This window comes from Schistocerca piceifrons, chromosome X, assembly GCF_021461385.2.
Source record: "Schistocerca piceifrons isolate TAMUIC-IGC-003096 chromosome X, iqSchPice1.1, whole genome shotgun sequence".
Taxonomy (NCBI): Eukaryota; Metazoa; Arthropoda; class Insecta; order Orthoptera; family Acrididae; genus Schistocerca; species Schistocerca piceifrons.
In genome coordinates, this window is record NC_060149.1 from 106825913 (window position 1) to 106848443 (window position 22531).

At 40.8% G+C, this 22531-nt stretch overlaps 1 protein-coding gene across 1 annotated transcript in view; it reads left to right on the top strand.

The window, feature by feature from the left end:
- Nucleotides 1-22531, top strand: part of LOC124722006 (hepatocyte nuclear factor 6) — a 593663-nt gene that overhangs the window by 239704 nt on the left and 331428 nt on the right. The gene's annotated exons all lie outside the window — the stretch shown is intronic.

Consider the following 22531-nt stretch of genomic DNA (forward strand, 5'->3'; position numbering starts at 1 on the left):
TATAGCTTCGTGCATTACTTCCAGTACGTTTGGCAGCTTAAATGTCTTGCTATTTCTCGCTACAAATCCCTTAACTTGGCTCTAGATCAGTTCTATTGGGATTGCAGTGTCAAGGTGACAACTGCAAACATGCGGCATTTGTACAGTGTGCCCGACGTCGTGAAAATGGTTGTTTCCCAAGTTTCTACGACGCTTAACACTCTGAATCGAGTGAGACCACATGTGTCTTACTAAACAATGGACATATTCAAACAAAGAGTATTTGATTTTACATTTTTCTCCAAAAAATTTAATCGTGTAATGTCTTCTTAACCTTAAAATCTTCTACAATCTTTTATTAACTATGGATAATTAAAAATGTGCATTAGCAATGAAAACCAGAATTTCGGTTGTGATACGTAATTAGAAATTAGAAGACATGAATTTTTCTTGAGGAAAATGATGGCTAAGTATGAGTTAATTAACATATATTTCATATTAAAGTGCTTAGGTATTCAAACCGAACAAAAAAAAAGGAATTGTAGACTACAACTGGTTTCGAACTGCCGGCCACCCTCTGCTACCGATTACACACGAATAAAATTGCAGCAACCTCCCTTATATTTATTACATAGTGTTTCTCGAAAAACGTCGAAGCTGAAACTTTCTACGTAATTATGTGAAAACACATTAAGAACAACTTGTTTCTAGCCATTAACGGTGTTCCGTTCGCGTGTTTCACTACGAAGTAGGAAGCAGTGTCATCAATTTTCCCGGTACGTATGAACAGCGAGACAATCAGAGCACAAGTAGCGCTTACAGAGACTGTAACAGTACACCACGTTAAAATAAAAATTACGTAGCTAAAGGATGAGTAAGAAAAACTATGATGGCTGTCAATGCATCGGAATTCTTAAAGTTTCATTTACAGTGGCATTAGTAATAAGTTCCGTAGTATATAAGTTGGACCTACTTCCAAGAGCGGAACAACACCAGTGTACGAGAGCTACGGCTGCTGACCATTCCTCGCGTTTGTGTTTGTTTACATCAGGTTTATTCTTATGGTGAACGGAGTATAGCCAAGGAGTCATGATTTACGATATTTGCTGACGATAGAAATGCCTTGTTTAATATTTGAATCCCAGAAGTGTGCGATTTCTAAAATTTTCCGTTTTTTACGATAAACCAATTAAATGCCCCGGAGAAACGCAGTTCTCCGCAATTGCGTAACTACCTCAGGTGGTGCTTGCAGAAGCGATCTCCACGTTTACCTGGTTTAACCACTGAAAGTCAGACCATATTCGCAGGGTATTTTCTGCAAACTGAAGAGCCAGTCTCCAAATATTTGTTGGATTCTCAGTAGTCACGAAGCCGGGAAAATTTTCTGGCGAAACACTGTACACTTTCAGCAATATCAAAAGGAAAACAAAACAGTACTGCTGTGATCACTGGCTTGCATTACAATGTGTCTGTCATTGTGTAGCTTGTTTTTAGTCTGTATTGAAGTGTTTTCCTTACCTCTCAAACTCACGCCGTCGTACGAACTGTAGAATCATTTTGCAGGTAATTACAACTGCCTCATTTTAATAGTCGGCACAGACAAAATTTGATGAGGCGAGTATTTTGCAGCGCCGTTCGTATATTGTAGCCTAATCAATTTTTACCTGCATCGCCTCTTACCATCATGAGTTCAAAATGGTTCAAATGGCTCTGAGCACTATGCGACTCAACTTCTGAGGTCATCAGTCGCCTAGAACTTAGAACTAATTAAACCTAACTAACCTAAGGACATCACACACATCCATGCCCGAGGCAGGATTCGAACCTGCGACCGTAGCGGTCGCTCGGTTCCAGACTGCAGCGCCTAGAACCGCACGGCCACTCCGGCCGGCACCACCATGAGTGTTGCGTACTATAAGAGTTATGGAACGCGAAAGAAGTGACGTAAACAATATCGCGTTATATACATGGTGAAGAATTTTCTCCGTGTGAGACTCCTGCAAAACTAATTTCGTATCGGCATGGAACAAATATCCGTCGTACTTATTACAAGACGTTTACCAGTCCGAATGCAGGGAACTGTCTTTGCGCCAGCGTTCTAGACCTCTACGACAATTTTGTCTCTCAGTGGGATAAGTGTCTTACTATCTTAAAGTTAAACGTGGTAACCGGCAAGTCTAGTAAGAAATTTTGATGGCGTCACCGTTTTCCTTTGATAATTTTTTGACCGTAAAGTACGTCTACAGATACATTAACGTTCAACATACCGCAATCTACGATGTTGTGAACAGTATGTAATGTACCAGCTCTGTGCTCCCTCTGCCTATTCTGTTCGCGGATAGTATACGAGAGAAACGACGGTTTTTACGCCTCAGTGTAAGTCAGAATCTTTCAAATTCCAATGACGTGTAGGGAAGGATTTTTGCGAGCTTTTCGTTGTGTAATGTAATTAATTGACGCTATCAGAGTCAAAAATTATAGAGCTTTTTCCATTTCATATAAACATTGTATTGCAGTTACTTACGTTTACCTTCACCCTCTATTATCTGCACGAAGCGCTGATCTTCTCCACACCTAAATGATCGTCCGCAGCTCGTGGTCGTGCGGTAGCGTTCTCGCTTCCCGCGCCCGGGTTCCCGGGTTCGATTCCCGGCGGGGTGAGGGGGATTTCTCTGCCTCGTGATGACTGGGTGTTGTGTGATGTCCTTAGGTTAGTTAGGTTTAAGTAGTCTAAGTTCTAGGGGACTGATAACCATAGATGTTAAGTCCCATAGTGCTCAGAGCCGAAATGATCAAAATCCTTTATAGTAAAATAATTATCACCATTATTTTATGAATTTTGGTTAGAGAACATAGCAGCCTTTTTCGTAAATTACGCTGTAGGAAGTACTACAACAAGCCATAAGTTTATTTGAAATGACTTTATTGAACCATAACTAGATTCGGGCCCGAGCTCATCGTCAGATGGTAGCGTTTGACTTCTCTGCAAGTTTTACATTTGTGTCCTAAAATATAACAAAGACTTTTGATGCATAGTTTACAAAAGTTTTACATTTGTGTTCTAAAATATAACAATGTTTTTGTGATTAAGTAATTTTACACTTATGTACGCTCTATACATTGCACTTAGTTCATGAAAAGCCCTCCTTTACATGTTGTAGGACAGAGGTTCGACTTTCTTTTACAGTCCATACCTATCAGGTTCATTAATCAGTATGGATAGTAAACGAAAGTCAAACTCTGCCGTATAATATGTATAGGGGAGATTTTCACGAAGTAAGTACAATGTATAGAGTATAAAACTATCCAGTCACAAAAAGTTTGTTATATTTTAGGACGCAAATATAAAACCTTTTGTAAACTATGCGTCACAAAAACTTTGTTAGATTTTAGATCGCAAATGAAATATTTGCAATGGAGTCAATGCCACCTACTAACGATGGTCTCAGGCATGAAACTAGTAATAGTACAATAAAATCATTCAAAAAAGCTGTGGCTGGTTGCAGTACTTCCTACAGTGTAATAATTATCACCCCCTGAGACCTACAATACTTACAGTACATTACATGAATGGGTTGTTCTAGTCTTTAGCATACCGACCATTATTCATAGGCTCTCCAATATTTGTAACAAGCAGCCTTTTCCAATCAAAAAGAAACAAAACTGTATTACTTTGTACCACATCAATCAATACCAACCCTACAGAGATTCATTAAGAGAAGCAAAACGTTTACATATAGAAAGTGAATGTAATCTTTAGTATATTAGTTTAATACAAGAATTATTACGAGAAACATTTTGAAGAGTCGATATTTGTCCGGGGAGTAGTTTCTGTACGAGCTTCGCTGGTAAGAGAATTGTCGCTTAAACGGGCGCGGACGAGTTGTTTTTGGCGAGGCCGGTGCTGGCCGCAGCTAATGGAACTCGCTACCCCGCGTGATGGATTGGCTGACGCTGACGTGACATCAAATTTCCATTAATTTCTCAACCACCTCCTAATCAGCTCTCAGAAAAGTGCCGCAGACGTGATTTTTGAAAGGAAATCTCAAAAGGATAGTGTCAAGTAACACTTTTTTCTTTTTTCTTTTTTTTTTTTTTTTTTTTGACGAATAGTCGGCGAGATAGATCTCTCCTTCGGTGTGAAGTAGCTGCATGGGGAACTTTTGAGGATCATTCGCTGTTTTGTATACCGAGTCAGAAGATCAGAGTTTAAAAAAAACACACACATTCGGTGTTCATTCGATTATTTCTGATTTTCAGTAGGGTTAAACGAAGTGTAGAGCAATCAGATCAATGCCTGCTGAAGGGAAGAAATACATAATTTTGTAACTACGGAGACGCCATATTAATGTTTAAAATGACTCATATAATATCATTTACTTCTTTTTGTGGCGTAGTCGTTTGTGTGGTGTGCATGCGCAACCGTTAGCGCTGTTTCGAGCTTTCTAAACAGAAATCTTGTTTTATGTGGACCCTGGTTTACGTGAGCGACGTCTTCATGCAAATGACAGAATGGATTCTTGTACAGGCTGCTGTTACTTCCTGACCACTTGAGACTGTTTTTTGTCCCTAATGACATCTATATTGACGGAGCGCTAAACTTTATCCTCCTTCCGTGTATGTTCATATATGCAGAAGGCAAGGTTGTAGGATCAGGATTTGTATGCTGTACACAGCACTAGCTCCATTGTGACTAGAGCTCTACGTGTAGTAGCGAGTTGAGAAGCACACTTTTTGTTTTCAGGAGAGCATAAAGGCTGATAAGTGCACCCTGTTCACGAGCTGTCATAATTACAACAAAACCGAGTAAATATCGCACCTGACATAATCTTGGATACAGCAAGTAATGTTGGATGTAGGGAATTCTGTTACTATGAAGTAATTTGACGATTAGGTGTGGAAAATTATTATGCCTTTTAGTTCATGACACATTGGCTATTGGCTAATTTATTGACAAGAAATTGGGAAACTGCAGTTCGCCTATGAAAGAGAATGGCTGAAAAACAATTCGAAGTTGAAATTTAGATGTAGAAGACGACCATTGTTATTTTTACAAAATGTGCTGACGGAAAGAAGGGCGGTTAGAGCTTAATGCTTAGTATTCTATAGAAGAAACCATTTCAATTTTGGGAAATAAAAGGAAAGTAGTTAAACTGATGTGGCAGACTGGGGATTTGTACCTTAACCTTCCGGAATGCGAGATCAGAATCTTAACTTCTCACGAGACGGCTATGGCACGTGCTCAGAAATGACTGTCAGTTGGGAGCAATCTTCATGGGCTGAAGAGGTCACATCAGGCTTTTTTTTAATTTTTTTTTTTTGCGAGGGCAACTGTAGAAATAGGTTATTTGAATAGTATGTAATCTTTTCTTTCTGGTGTGTTACAAACCATATGTCAGGAACCGATGCTATAAAAATTTTGATCCAGTAATATGATATTAGTCAACAATGAGAGCTCAGAGGGCGTAAGATCGTTGCAAGAGAACGTTCTGTGATCATACTTCAAGACGTTTCTCGGTAAGGTGTGAGATCAATTTGTACTTGGCTATCCAAGCCATTATGTAGATAGGGGAGAGGACGGCGATTAACGGTCTGTCAGTGCGAATAATTTTCAGTTTTTGTATGTAGGTCGAATACACATAGGTGACGTGCTTAACGTCCGTTTTCTCAGCATGAGGCAGTATCACAAATGAAACCGCTTTTGAAAGCTCCCAGATGGAAAATATCCCGTACGTTGTGTATTAAGATAAAGCAAAAGAGGTACATTAGGTTAATTGCTTTTTCCTTTGTTCCAGGTAAGTGGTGAGGTGTCCTGGTGACCATATCGCTGTTTCTGGCATGGTAAGCAGCACTCAGCTTTTTGAGTGACACGCACACTAATCGCACAACTAGTACTTTTCCTGTAACCCCTTAAAGACATTTGACTATTCATTTGCGTAATTTAAAAAGCCAGCTTTGCAATTGGCCACTTGTTCCATTTGCTTTATTAAGTAATTGCAAGTCTCATTCATGAATTCATGTAATAGCCATAGCATTAATAATTAAGTTCCTTTGCGAATATGTGATTAATATAACACTACTTTAACCACTTCAACATATTTCATAAGAAGGAAATTGCTTTTGCCAGCTTCTATCGCTAATATTTTTATGTCAGCTGAATTCTCTTCTGCTTGAATTTCTTTTTAAACTATTCATACAGTAGATGTCATGCCAAATACGAAATAATAGTGCCATGCCACATTCAAAAAGTGTCAACCGATTCCATTTAACTACTAAATTTCAGTTTTACAGATAAGTCGACTTTATAATGTACCAATAATTCTATAGTTATAATAAGTTGTAAGCTAATTTTAGTGTCATGACACTTTTCAATAAGCAATCTCTTTACTTTTTGTCTGTGGATATAAATAAAAGACAAGATTTATTCTATAATCGGTTTTTAGAATAACCTCTTCGGAACCAGTGAAAAAAATTAGCACTACTGAGTACCGCGTGGCGGACCGTTACAGCTGACAGTTATTATGAAGCCATATGAAACCCTGAGAGGGGAAATTGAGGTAGTATTCTGCAAGAGATTATTTCCTTGCTTATGAATTTTATCCAAGTGACACTCACAAGCGAATGCTTCCCTTTTTGACCCACGTAGGCCTTGAAGCCATCGGTGTGTGTAATCACTTTCAAGGCACTGAAGCATGTGTCCATAGTTTGTCCACTTTCGCACGTAGATTAGTCAATGTAGTCCCACTTCAGTAGCGTCTTTAAATATTTTCTGATAGTTGTTCGAAGAAAATTGTTGATATATACAGCGATATGCTGATCTTTCAATGTTGGCCGCAGTGACGTGTTTCGCCGCAGAACTTAATACAACGGAATTTCACGGCGCTCACGCCTGGTATGGTGGTGTGAGGTGACACGAACTAATAGTTAAGTATTATTTTATTTATTTGAGTTTGTAGTACTCCACAAACGTACTAATACCCCCCTCCATTCTCCTCCCACAGTCGATGTCATCGGTATTTGCTATCTACTTAGCGCTTACTCTGCGGTAAATTTTGTGACGCCCATCTCGTTTTCTGTACCGGCACTTGATCTGAATCCGTCACTGCTATAGTTCAAATTAAAATCAATTAGTAAACAACTTTGGAACATAAATCCAGCTAAACTCTGTGTGAAAATTGAATTTTATTTACCATTGTGTTCAGGCCAGTCTGCAATGAAATCTTATAGTACTGTGAAGAGTTCAGTATGTCTCCTCCTCCTTGTGCTAACCCGTTTAGGAATGAATATCAGAGAATCATTTCTTAGAAAAAATAAGTTCTTTGCTCCGTAAACTCCTGTCGTTGTTAAATCAAGGGTGCCTGGAACACTTTTATAAAATATTTAACTGTTACAAGAATCCTTTGAATATTTTCATTTTTAAACACTGTTTCAGATGTGTGCAGTATTCTTAATTTTTATTGGCTTCAGACAAAATCACTCATTTTTCTTTCCAAATACTCTTCTCCAGGTGACTTAGTTGGAAAGGTAAGACAATAAACATATTTCTAGGTAAAGACATTTTCTTGTTATTCACAATTTTCCCGTAGATGTTGCAGTGGTGTCATGACATTTTTGCCCAACCACCTTTCGTTAGACAACTGGAGTGAGAGCCGCATAGTCTATGAAGTGGCCTGCAGTGGGCTTTGCTTGTGACTGGTCACCAGCTATCCGTGCAGCCCCGAAACAGGTGCCGAAGGGTCAGCACTAAGCTGGCATCTTGTACAGACAATCTTGCACAGAAAGTAATGCTCCGAATTTTTTTTCTCAACCGAAAATAAGGCTACGAATGTGAAACGGTACGCATGTATTATTTGAAGTTTCCTGAGTCAGCACGCCAAGTTTCCGTCGCTTCCGACAGATAGCGTAGCTGCAGAACAGTTTCAAAATGGCGTCTAAAGGTGATGTGCGTAACAAGCAACGTGCCCTCATTGAATTTCTTACTGCAGAGAAAGAAACTGCGGGGAAATTCACAAACGCTTGTGCAAAGTCTATGGAGCATCTGCTGTCGACGGAAGTACAGTTAGTTGCTGGACACGGAGGGTGAGGTCATCAGAAGGCGGTTCGGTGGAGCTCCACGATTTGCAGCGGTCAGGGAGACCATCCACGGCTGTAACACCTGACATGTTGCAGCGAGTTGATGTTGTCATTCACCATTAAAGGACGCCATTCGTGGAAGACATTTTGAGGACGATGAGGAGGTCATTCGCACATTGAAGCTCTGACTCCGCCACCAGGACAAGGATTGGTACCGACAGGGCATACACGACCTTGTTTCGCGATGGAGGAAGGCCATAAAAAGGGATGGAGATTATATGGAAAAGTAGGGTGTGTAGATAAAACACCATTTTTTCGTGTGTGTAATTCCCATTATGTTCAATAAAGAATTGTTGTAGAAAAAAATGCGGTGCACTACTTTCTGGCAAACCCTCGTACTTGTGCTTCGCACAGTTCTAAACACTATCAGAGCACTTTAGGGGGTGAACGACCGCTCTGACTAAGAAAACTACATTACACTCAGTGTTGTTCCTGCTGTTGTCTTCAGTCCGAAGACGGTTTCAAGCCTGTTCATTTCCTAATAACTACTGCAACCAAACTTCATCGGAATCTGCTTAGTGTATTCGTCTCTTGGTCTACCTCTAGGTTTTCACCCTCCACACTTACTTCCAGTACTAAATTGATGATTCCTTGATGTCTCAGAATGTGTCCTACATCTACATGATTATTCTGCATTTCGCAATTAAGTGCCTGGCGGAGGGTTCATTGGACCACCTTCAAACCATATCTCTACCGTTCCACTCTCGAACAGCACGCGGGAAAATCGAACACTTAAGTCTTTAAGTGCTAGTTCTGATTTCCCTTATTTTATTACGATAATCATTTTTCCCTATGTAAGTAGGCACCAACATAATTTTTTCACACTCTGAGGGGAAAGTTGGTGATTACAATTTCATGATAAAATCCTGCTGCAACGAAAAACGTCTTTGTTTGAATGATTGCCACCCCAATTCTAGTATCATATGCGTCGCACTCTCTCTCCTATTTCACGACTGTAAAAAACCAGTTGCCCTTGTTTGGACTTTTTCCATGTCCTCCGTCATTACGAAGCAATGCAGATCCCACATCGCACAGCAGTGTCTCAGAAGAGGGCCGACAAGCGTAATGTAAGCAGTCTTCAGAACCCCCGTTGCATTCTTTAAGTGTTCTGTAAATAAATCGCAGTGTTTGGTTTGCTTTCCCCGCAACATTAGCTGTGTCATCGTTGCAATTGAAGTTATTCGTAACTGTAATCCCTAAGCATTTAGCTGAATTTACACCCTGTAGATCTGTGTGCCTTATCGTGTGACCGAAATTTAACGGATTCCTTTTAGTAGTCGTATGGATGACTTCACACTTTGCATTATTTAGAATCAATTGTCAGTTTTCTCACCGTACAGATATCTAGCCTAAATCTTGTTGCAATTGGTTGTGATCATCTGATGACTTTAAAAGATGGTAAATGACAGTGGCATGTGCAAACAATCTAAGAGAGCTGCTCACATTGTCTCCTAAATCGTTTACGTAGATCAGTAACAGCAGAGGGCCCATAACATATCCTTGAGGAATACCAGATATTACTTCTATTTTACTCGATGACTTTCCGTCAGCAACTACGAACTTTGATCCTTCTGACACGAAATCACGAATATAATCACAGAACTGAGACAATACACCAAACGCGCGCAATTTGGTTAGCAGAAGCTTGTGAGGAACTTCGTCGAAAGCATTCTGGAGACCTGAAAATAACGAATCAATTTGACATTCCCTGTCGATAGCACTCACTACTTTGTGAGAATACGCAGCAAGATGTGTTTCACAAGAACGATATTTTATGAATCCATGCTGACTATTTATCAATAAATCGTTTTCTTCGAGGTAGTTCATAATGGCCAGACACAGCATATGTTCCATATCCTACTGCAAATCGACGTTAGTGATATGAGTCTTTAACTCAGCGGATTAATCCTATCTCCTTTGTTGGATACTGGTGTGACTTGTGCAACTTTCCAGTCCTTATGTACGAATCTTTCAAAGAGCGAGCGCTTGTATAAGATTGCTACGTATGAAAGTATTGTATTAGCATGCTCGTAAAGGAACCTGAGTGGTATACGATCTGCACCATAGACCTTGCCTTTATTAAGTGATTTAACTGCTTAGCTATATCTAGGATATCTACTTCTAAATTACTGATGTTTGCAATCGTTGTAGATTTGAATTCTGGAATATTTACGTCGTCTTCTTTGGTAAGGGAATTTCGGGAAACTGTGTTTAAAAACTTTGCTTTAGTGGTACTGTCATCAGTAACATCACCATTGTTATCGCGCAATAAGGTATTGAATACATCTTGACTGGTGTACTCTACATACGTCCAGAATCTCCTTCGCTATTCTGCCAGATTTAGAGACAAGAATTTCGTTGCGCAAGCTATTAAAAGCGTCTCGCATTTAAGTTCGCGCTAAATTTCGAGCTTTTATTAAATCATGTTAACGGATTCCGTCATATAGTCAATTTATGCCACAAATTTCCTTTCTCTTCAATTGTATTCAGTACTTCATTAGTTACGCGATCTAGCTATCTAACTTCAGTATTTTTCTGCAGCCCCATAGTTCAAAAGCTTCTAATCTCTTCATGTCTGAACTACTTATCATCCACGTTCACTTCCGCGCACGGCTGCGCTCCAGACAAATACCTTCAAAAATAATTCCTAATGCTGAAATTTTGTATTAGATGTAAACAAATTGTTCACTTAGAGAAATAGTTTTCTTACTATTGCTCGTCTACATTTTGTATCCCCTCTACTTTGGCCAACATTGTTATTTCACATCCCAAACACCAAAACTCATCTGCTCCTTTTAGTGGCTCAATTCCTAATCTAATTCCCTTATTATCGCCTGACTCAGCTCTAATACCTTCCATTATCCTAGTTTTACTTTTTTTGTTGTTCATATTTTATTTTTCTTTCAAGGCACTGTCCATTCCGCTCAACTGCTCGTCCAAGCCCTCTGCTGTCTGCAATATAACTACAATGTCATCGGCAAACCTCAATGTTTTTATCACTTCTCCCTGAATTTTAATTCATTCTCCAAAGTTTTCTTTGGTTTCCTTTACTACTTGCTCAAAATGCAGACTGAATAACATCGGGGATACGCTACAACCCTGTCTCACTCGCTTCCTAACCACTGTTTCATTTTCATGCCCTTTGACTCTCAGAACTGCCGTCTTGTTTCTGTACAAGTAGTATATAACCTTTCGTTCCCTGTATTTTATTGCTGCTAACTTCAGAATTTTAAAGAGTTGATTCCAGTCAGCATTGTCAAAAGTTTTCTCTATATCTACAAATGTTAAAAACATTGGTTTGCTTTTCTTTACCCTATCTTCTATGACAAACAGTGGGATTATTATTGCCTCGCGTCTTCCTACATTTCTCCGGAATCCAAAGCGATGCCCCTCGAGGTTGGCTTTTATCAGATTTCCCATTCTTTTGTAAATAATTCGTGTCAGTATGTTGCAACCATTACTTATAAAACTGGTAGGTCAGTAATGTTCACATGTGTCGCCCCCGCTTTCCTTGGATCTGGATTATTACATTATTCGTGAAATTTGACGGTATTTTCAGTGCCACATTCACATTGCGCACGAGATGGAATAGTATTTTCATGGCTAGCGCTCCCAGGGACATAGTAGTTCTGAGGGAATGTCGTGTACTACAGGCGCCTTGTTTCGACTCAAGTCTTTCAGTGCTCTGTCAAATTCTACTTGCAGTATCATATATTCCAATACGCAGAGACACAATGAAATCCACCGACAAACTGTATTGGAATTCATTCCGACCAACGATGCTAATGTGAAGCAGTCTCAAACATCGTACTGCCTCGTGTCTGTTCGCACCTGACCATAATCATTCTAGTTAGTCTTTTGTTTCGCTTAATTAGTCACGAAATTACTCTAAAGAAGATAAGCTGATACAATGAGGTAAATGTGTTCTTCGGTGCATACTCTACGGCGGTGAAAACACGTTTTACATTTAAAATCATCAATACTGTCTCTGCGTATATGGTGCGTTTCGTAGCGTCTCTCCCACTAAATATGGATCAAAATAACAAAGTGAGAGGCGACCGAGAACAGTTTTGCACGAGAACCATCTGAGTTGTTGATTCGCTACTATCCACTCGCGCATTGTGGCTGCTGCAACAACAGCTGTTCAGAACTAAATTCCTCCACACAGTCCTCTAACGTAAATTATTGAGTGCCCTTTGCAAGCACACAGTAGCCTTCTGACTATTCTGCATAGTATCAAAGAAAATTACAGACATTCCGTTGCTTAGATTAAAAATGCCTCATGGACAAACAACAAAACGAATCACTATAAGAAGGTTATCGGTCGCACATCCCGTTAGCAACTACTCTGTGGTAAGCACCACCAGGAGCAGCAAAGCACTACGACAACAGTGATTACAGCAGTAGTTGTGATCAACGCAGTTCTCTGATTGATTGTTGCTGTGGTAGCTGCCCCGTAAACAATTAGCTGTCAGTCACTTTGCTTTTCTGACCCAGGTTCCCCTCAGTCTGTGCCTACTCCTGGAGCGCTTGTAATTCATCGCAAGCTGTCGTTCTTAATTACCCATTCCTGGGAAAGCTTTTCCAACACTATACTACTGCTAAACTGAAGCCAGCTGCGTCTGCAGCCGGTAGAAGCCTGTTACGGAAACCAACATAGCTGGTTATGCCACAGTGTTAAATTACTGTACCTTCACTGGGTTTCCTTTATTTCAGTGTAGAACGTAACTTAAGTTGGATAAAATACATGAAGTTTGAAATTTTGGTTGCTGTATTCTCAAAACGGTTTCTACAAAACGTTCACATTGGCAGCAAATTATGTCGTTATGTTGCATTCAGCCTTGTGAACTACAGGCGACATTTCTTAAGTTTGTCATGGAAAGTACAGCAATGTGACAATCCTTATCAGTTATTGATGACAAACTATATAGGAATTCCGGTTGCACTGCACAAGACAGATAGCAGTGCGAACATTTCCTTTTAATCATAATCACACCCTACATGTATTTTAACATAATGTTACTTATGTTTTAGAGTAAACAGAGATAAATCCACTGGTGATCCTGTAATGTCACTGAAATCTCTATTGTCTTCTCCTTAAGGCGGGAAACTCAAAATATATTTATATTTTTATCCAAGACTAAACTGTGAAACATTAACGTGGTCGCTCCTAATATTTCATGAATTGTTATAAATATTTAACGAAGGAAGCGTCAAATAATAATACAAAATGGGACAAGTATGTTTTTTTAATAGAATGATGTACGTTTCGAACTTTATTTAGTCTTTTTAACAAGAAAACTGCACTTATAGGAAGCTTTCTAATATTTACAATGGAAAAGAGACGATATTACGGTGAAGCGGAATCTGCATTGATCCGCCATCGGTACTCTCCACATATAGCACATTTATCTCCTTTAGAAACAGTAAGTGACTCCAAAGACTAACAGAAGCTCCAAAATGTCATTAAAAATAGTTCGTACCATTAAAAATTAGTCATTTCAAAACCAAAATTGCAAAAAATATTGTTTGTGTTAATAATATAACAACATACATACTCCATTTCATCCTATCCGCGTGGAGAACCTTACTTCGGTATCTTCAACCGTTTACGAAACATAGTGGACGTGTTCACTCAGTTTGTATCGTAGCAAAAAACTTTCAGCATAAATACTGTCACTCATTAATACTATGACAATGCGAATACATCTGTTTAGGAACAAATAATCAACACAGACATAAATTTTTTTGACAGTTTTTGTCGGAAATAACTGTACATTGCCATGTTACAGCGTCTGGATTAACACCACATCGCTAGAGGATTTTTTTTTTTTTCAATCAACGAATATTAATGACAATTTAGTTTACTTACACAGGTAAAAATTAAATAAATTATCTTTATTGTGTTGTAAATAGTTACGAGACAGAGAAGTTCCATTGTTGGGAGTGATTACCCCTCACACACACACACACACACACACACACACACACACACACTCACACATGCACATACGCACTGGTTACGCTTTTTAAAATTATTATTCATTTTTGTATTAGACTTAGGTCTCCTCGCTCTTTTTCAGTAACATTCCCTCTGTGTGTAGTCGGCTTTCTAAGGTATTTTCTGTGTTTTCAAATCGAACAAAGAAACAGAGAGAGTGGTGTAATCAAATAAAACTGAAAGTGAATCCTGCGTTCGCTAATAAGTACAACACAAACCGATTACGAGAACGTAAACTTGTCTAGTTACATTACCGTACGCTGATGTTCTCTCAGGTGAATTACGGCGCCAGTAAACACGTGCTTCAATGTGGTTGTACGGGAAAGAAGTCGTTGGGCAAGTACGAAGCAGTGACGCGTGAGAATGCGTGCAACGGTAGCGGCTGGGTCCAAACTTACCTCATACGTGCCTATGTGGATAATTTAGCATGACGCATACTGCCTGGATGAACTTGGGGCAGTGTCTAAATTACTGTGTGTCGGTGAGATTATATAAATTTATTTCGGCTCTCTGCTTAGCGTTCTGCCTTAGCACACAAATTTTATTCGCGTAGGGGAAAAAGAAGTGATTGGAAACAAGAGTAATGAAACGGATTATCACCTAACAACGGGATTCCTTGATTTGTTTAACATAACAGTTTCTGTGCGCAGTTACTTACTTCGTGGGGTACAACCGCCAGAAAGGCGCGTCTGCTGTGTACGCCAACTTACAGTCAGTAGCGTCCGAAAAGCTTAGTTGCTGGCGCCAGAGCTGGCAGTTGGCGCGGGTCGGGAGATGATGGAGTTCAGTGCAGAAAGAAAAGGCGAGGGGACGAAGGAAAGCCAGCCTGCGACGTTCCCACGACGCTTTCAGCAGTTTGTTACCACCCCATTCGCCGCCGTGTGACTGCACTTGCTACACATTTCCTCCGCGAGGGGAGCTGTGCTTACGCATCTGAATTTACCGTAACCTCCCACACGTGCTTCCGTCTTTCAATATTCCAGCTTTGTTAGCATCCACTCGCTGCGCAATACCTTTCGCTTCTCCTACACCACTGTTCGGGTTTTACACTTCTCATCTGTGCTTAAAAAAATCGCTCTTCCTCCGCAGCAGTCGTAAATATGCAGTGAAAGAAATTTACATTCTGATTAAGTCTAATTTTGTACACAGGTGAAGATTCTCAGAGTAACAACACTTTTTACTACCCTGCTAGTTGCTACAAAAAAAATAAAATAAAATAGTTGAGGGACATATATGCTGGTCCGCAGCTCGTGGTCGTGCGGTAGCGTTCTCGCTTCCCTTCCCACGCCCGGGTTCCCGGGTTCGATTCCCGGCGGGGTCGGGGATTTTCTCTGCCTCGTGATGACTGGGTGTTGTGTGCTGTCCTTAGGTTAGTTAGGTTTAAGTAGTTCTAAGTTCTAGGGGACTGATGACCGTAGCTGTTAAGTCCCATAGTGCTCAGAGCCATTTGAACCATATTTTTTTTTGACATATATGCTTCATTATTAGTCTAGTTCCGTCTGTTACTAATCCCGTGCAATATTTCAAAACCTTTTTCTGCGCTAATGCTCTTGGATTTTTTTGTAAATTTCATACATGGGCGTCCAAGAAATGCATGCAATCTTATAACTCTGCTGAACCGTTTCAAAGACATTTTGATTAATATATACCATGGAGAGAATTGAATCATCAAAATAAATTAAAACGGAAGAAGAATTATTTTCCTCATTTGCCGCGTTAATAATACCACTTTCGTTTCCATTTTCACGCAGACCTGTTATCATAGCGGTGCGTCTCTGTAATCCTTCGATGTTTGCCGGCCGCTGTGGCCGAGCGGTTCTAGGCGCTTCAGTCCGGAACCGAGCTACTGCTACGGTCGCGAGTTCGAATCCTGCCTTGGGCATGGATGTGTATGATGTCCTTAGGTTTGTAGAATTGTTAGGTTTAAGTAGTTCTAAGTCAAGGGGACTGATGACCTCAGATGATAAGTCCCATAGTGCTTAGAGCCATTTTTGAACATTCGATGTATACTTTAATGACTACTTGATAACGGCTCCAAACACCGGAATAGTCCTCCAAATTAGACCTACTGACTTCTTATATGCGATTTCCTTAACAGAAGTGCTGCTGTCCCCAAGGAATCTCCCACTAAATCTCAACCTCCTCTTCACTTCTGATTTAACATGATCACTTCATTTAACGCCGTTTCACTTTATCACATCCTTCAATAATTACTGTTGCTATTGTTATTGTGACCTTTATTCTGCAGACGGCATCTCCCTGCTTTAGTCTATCTTGTGCAAGCCCATTCATTTCTACATACTTACTTTAACCTGCTTCTACTTGAAGCTGCTTACTGTATGCTAGACTTGGTCTCCCTGGAAAAATTTTATCTTCTACACTTTCTTCCAGCACCAAACTGACGATTTCTTGATGCCTCAAGATGTGTCCTATCAACCGATCTCTTCTTTTAGTTAAATCGTTCTGCAAATTCCTTTTCCTCCAAATTCTATTCCGTTCCTCCTCATTAGTTATTCGATCTATCTATATTTCAACATTCTTCTGTATCACCACATTTCGAAAGCTTCTATTCCCGTCCTGTCTGAATTGCTTGTCGTTCACGTTTCACTTCCGTTAGAAGCTACATCCCATACAACAATGTGGTGTCACCGCCAGACACCACACTTGCTAGGTGGTAGCCTTTTAAATCGGCCGCGGTCCGCTAGTATACGACGGACCCGCGTGTCGCCACTGTCAGTAATTGCAGACCGAGCGCCGCCACACGGCAGGTCTAGAGAGACGTACTGGCACTCGCCCCAGTTGTACAGCCGACGTTGCTAGGAAAGGTTCACTGAGAATTAAGCTCTCAATTGCCGAGACGATAGTTAGCATAGCCTTCAGCTAAGTCAATTGCTACGACCTAGCAAGGCGCCATTTATCCTTTGCTATGTATCTAATGAAGCATGTACAGTAACAAGACCAATGTTCACCAATTGTGGATTAAAGTTAAGTATTCCAGCAGCTACGTACTTTTCTTTATAGCATTCATTACGTATCCTGTTTCAGACCTCACGCCAGCCTGCGTGAGTTTAAGCGCGTGCCTTTCGGTTACCCGTCACTGTGGACTGGCTGTCTTGTCAGTCCACAACAAACACCATCAGAAAAAAACGCCCGAATACTACAAATACAATTATTTACCTACAATTAGAACATAATGACCCAATTCACAACTTCCTAAAAGATCTCTGTCTTATTCCTCTCTTATTTAAAATGACAATGACAATACGCTGACACATACACAGATTTATAACATGGTAACAAAATGCGTATTTATGGCAATGCAGACTTTCTCGCCGACTATCGATGATGAAATTTTCTTCTGTTATCAGCCGAGTCAAGGCGTCATTCTTCTGCAACCTTTCGGCAAGTTTCCTATTCGTTATCTTCAGGTAGACTTCACCCGAAGATGACGAGTAGGAAACTCGTCGAAACGTTGCTGCAGAACGACGCCTTGACTCAGCTGATTACCCGAGAAAACTTCATCATCAGAGTGCGTATTTTTAGACGTTGTATGTCCACGTCTCTGGCACACCCGAGAGTGCAGGGCACCTACCCTGCATGATTCTAATCACACACAATTTACAGTTAATATCATTATTCACTTATAAGGTGGTAAGAAGCTATAGTGTTTAGGGGCCTTCTCCATATGCGGCAACAACAAAATATGGCATCCAGAGAAAACGTAGACCGCTTTTCTCTCTGCGTCCAATTCGGTGGCGCGGTTAAGAAGAGATTCCTCTGCTCCTTTGGTTTCCAGCACGTGAGGTCTACCGGCTGTTGTGTATGGCAGCGATTAGCAGGCGCGTCCCCCTCATTTGAGAGGAAAAAGCGTCAGGCTTGAGCACGTTCGCTGTCTCGTCGCGGATCCCGCTAACAGCCTGCCCTGCTATTCTAACAACCACCTACTGTCTCTTCACAAAATAATTGGAGATTTTCCTCGTTTCTGTTGTGTTTCTTAGTGACGCCTGCCAGTTTTCTTCGAATCCAGCCCTTGTTTTACCGTCATTTGCATTAATCCGACTGCATTTTAGTGGTCGAGGTGTTCTCTTTTTCCATATAAGACCCTTTCTTGCACAGTCTTCAGACTTTGACGTTTAAAAGACGATTTACAGACATTCCGGAGCTCCCATGTTAGCACCTTCTCCTTCTGACATCTCGAAGCTGTATTTCATCAATGAAGAAAAGTCATAAAAATGAAGATAACTCATAGTTTATACGAATGTTATGAAACTTAGTCAATTTATAGAATGCGTAACAAGATATAAATAAATACAACAACAGAATAACAGACAAAGAATTCAGGAGTGCGGAGGAGGAGGAGGAGATTAGTGTTTAACGTCCCGTCGACAACGAGGTCATTAGAGACGGAGCGCAAGCTCGGGTTAGGGAAGGATGGGGAAGGAAATCGGTCGTGCCCTTTCAAAGGAACCATCCCGGCATTTGCCTGAAGCGATTTAGGGAAATCACGGAAAACCTAAATCAGGATGGCCGGAGACGGGATTGAACCGTCGTCCTCCCGAATGCGAGTCCAGTGTGCTAACCACTGCGCCACCTCGATCGGTAATTCAGGAGTGAAGTTGGAAAAATTTGCAGTGTGAAGTATTAACGTATCATTTCAGTATGTCACAATACCATATATGATTAATCAGGGCACCAGTACAGCACTTAGCTAACGGAAGACGCGCTCTGCCTCTACATACATACTTCCACTGCACAATGCATAGAAAAGGGTACATCGCATCATAATCAGAGGATTTGTGTCGTATTATCTTCAAGACTGCAACAACGGAAAGATGGCTGTCTGTATGATTTAATAGAGGCTCTGACCTCTCCTATATTATTCTCATCCCTATGACGTATATGATGGAGACAACAGAATCGTAGTACAAAATGGTTCAAATGGCTCTGAGCACTATGGGACTTAACTTCTGAGGTCATCAGTCCCCTAGAACTTAGAACTAATTAAACCTAACTAACCTAAGGACATCACACACTTCCATGCCCGAGACAGGATTCAAACCTGCGACCGTAGCGGTCGCGCGGTTCCATACTGTACCGCCTAGAACCGCTCGGGCACCCCGGCCCGCAATCGTAGTACACTCTTACTCTTTACCTAACAGAGTTTCGCAAGAATAACGTCGTTTTTCTTTCAAAGATTCTCATTTAAGTTCCCTCGGGCACTTCTGTTACATTTTTGCATGGGTTATGCAGACCCATCACAATTTGAGCAGTACCCTCTGAAATTTATTCGTACCTGCTGCTATGCATATTTCATAAGAACTCCAAATATTAGAACAGTGCTCTAGAGTAGGTCGTTCAAATTCCTTGTACGCAGTTTCCTCGACAGATATACGGGACTTTCCCAGAACTCTTCCAACAAATCTAAATTTCTATTCATCTAACTATCTACTGATTTTATGTCTTCGTACCTTCTCATATCGCTTCTTAGTGTTACCCAAAAGTTTTTAGCCGCTCCTGATGTTTACATCTACGTCTACATTTACACCTAATAGTGTGTGACGTAGGGTACTTTCTGTACCATTAACTGAGCCCTCCAACCTTGTTCCACTAGCGAATAGCGCGTGGGAAGAATGATTGTCGGTAAGCCTCTCTATTGGCTCTAATTTCTCGAATTTTCTCCTCATGGTCACTGTGCGAGACGTATGTGGCGGGAGGTAATATGTTCTCCGACTCTTCCTGGAAATTGATCTCTCAAAATTTCAATAGTAAATCTCTTCGTAATGCGCAACGCCTCTCTTGTAACGTCTGCCAATGGAGTTTGTTGAGCATCTCCGCAACGCTCTCATGCCGTGACGAAACGCGCCGCTCTTCGTTGGATCTTCTCTACCTCTTCTGTCAGTCCTACTTGGTAGGGATCACAGACAGATGAACAATAAGCCAATTCCTTTGTGGATGAATTACATTTCCGTAAGATTCTTCCTATGAATCTGAGTCTGGCGTCTGCTTTTCCCATTGCTTGTTTTATGTCGTCATTCCACTTAAGGTCGCTCTGGATATTTTACGGCAGATACTGTTTCCAGCTATTTGTCATCAATAGTGCAGCTATACAATAGTGGATTTCTTTTCCTATGTATGCGCAATATGTTACATTTATTTACGTTCTGGGTCAACTGTCATTCATCAACTCTCTGGAGGTAATTCTGCAAATCGTTACTGCCTTCTGGCGTTGCTACTTTTTTACAGACAACCGTATCATCTGCGAACAGCCTTAGAGAGCATCCGACGCTTTCTACTAGATCATTTATATATATTGTAAGCAGTAACGGTCCTATCACGCTTTCTTGGGGTACTCTGAAAATTACCTTTACGTCTGTCGATATCGTTCCGATAAGAGAGACGTGTGGAGCTCTGTCAGCAAGGAGTCTTGAATCCACTCGCAAATCGTCTCAGACACCCGACAGGCTCGTATTTTTTTCACTAAACGCCAGTGCGGGCCGGTGTGAAATGCCTTTCTGAAGTCAAAGAACACAGCATCAACCTGAGCGCCATTGTCTACGGCACTGTGGATCTCACGGAGGAACAGAGCGAACTGAGTTTCGCAGGATCTCTGTTTACGGAATCCATGTTGATTTTTATAGAGGAAATTTTCATTCTTCTATAACGTCATAATTCTTGAGCATAAAACATGTTCCAAAATTCTACAACCGATTGACGTCAACGATATAGGTCTATATTGTGTGCATGTGTCCTACGGTCGTTCTTAAAAACGGGAATGGCCTGCGCTTTCTTCCAGTCGCTAGGTACCCTTCGTTGCTCAAGCTACCTACGATAAATTACAGCTAGAAGGGGGAGAAAGTTCTTTCGCGTAACTTTTGTAGAATCGTATAGGTATCTCTTCTGGTCCTGAAGCCTTTCCACTGCTATGCGATTGTAGTTGTTTCTCTATTCCGCGATCGGTTATCTCAATATCCGCCATTTCGACGTTCGTACGACGATTGGAAAAAGGGACCGTGTTACCTTCTCTCTGTTATCTTCCATTTAGGTACCAATATGATCAGTGAGTGAACAAATAGATGATTTTAACCCACTTACTGATTTTACGTGTGACCAAAACTTCTTAGTCTCTGTATGTCCACCTTTTCAGAGATGGTTTCGGAACTCAGCTGTTCAGCACAGAATGTAAAATTAAACACCTTCCAGCTGTCTAATTTCCAAACTGTTATTTTGTTTGGTTACCAGATTCGGTGACTTACTATGCCATCTTCAGGCGCCTTTTACAATGTTGAGTGCAGTCTCTTTATCCAGTAATTCCAAAAGACGTGTCCTTTCTTTGCAGGCATCTGCTTCACATTGATCACAGCAAGAGGTCGGACCGCAGTGCAGGTCGATCCTTTCAGATAAGCTGATTTTTAAATCTCAATGGCTGTCTTTGTTACGAAAAGAAAAACCATCAACATCTCAAAATCAGATAGGTTGGTTGCTGGATTGATTTTCGGGAGGGGACTAAACAGCGAGGGCATTGGTCCCATCAGATTAGGGAAGGATGCGGAAGGAATCCTGTGGTGCCCTTTCAAAGGAACCAGAATTTAGGGAAATCACGGACGCGGGTTTGAACCGCCGTCCTCCCGAATGTGAGTCCAACGTACTAACCACTGCGCCACCTCGCTCGGTCAAAATCAAGATTTCTGAAAGGATCGAGCTACACTGCGATCCTACTTCTTGCCGTGATCAATGTCAAATAGATGCCTGCAAAGTAAGGAATAAGTGGACAAAGAGACTGCACTCAACATTGTAAAAGGAGCCTGAAGATGGCGTAGTAAATCGCCGAAATTGGTAGCTAAATAAAATAACAGTTTGGAAATTAGACGGCTGAAAGGCGTTTAATTTGACATTCTGTTCTAAAACCGCTTAGGGTTTTTACTCAGATAGGTTGACAAATTTCTACTTTCAAAGTCAATGAATGCTTCTCTCATTGCTTTCCTTACGCTCATTTTCGCTTCGTTCAGCTTTTGTTTGTCAGCTAGGTTTTTACATCTCTTATATATGAGATGAAGTTGTCTTTGTTTACGTAGCAGTTTTCTGACACGGCTATTAAACCACGGTGGGTGTTTCCCATTCCTTAACACCCTACTCGGAACATAATTGTCTAGGGCATACTACACGATGCCTTTGAATTTTTTCCGCTTGTCCTCCACATCTTCGTCCTCATAGCCGAATATTTGATGCTGACTGCTCAGATGATCTGAAATTGGTATTCTATCACTCCCGCTAAGCAAAAACATCTTCCTGCCTTTCTTAAAATTCTTTGTAAGACCCGCTGTCACAGATGCTATCACAGCCTTGTGATCACTGATATCTTCCTCTACGTTAAGTGATTCGATAACTTCTGTTTGTTGCCAAGAGGTCTAAGACGTTATC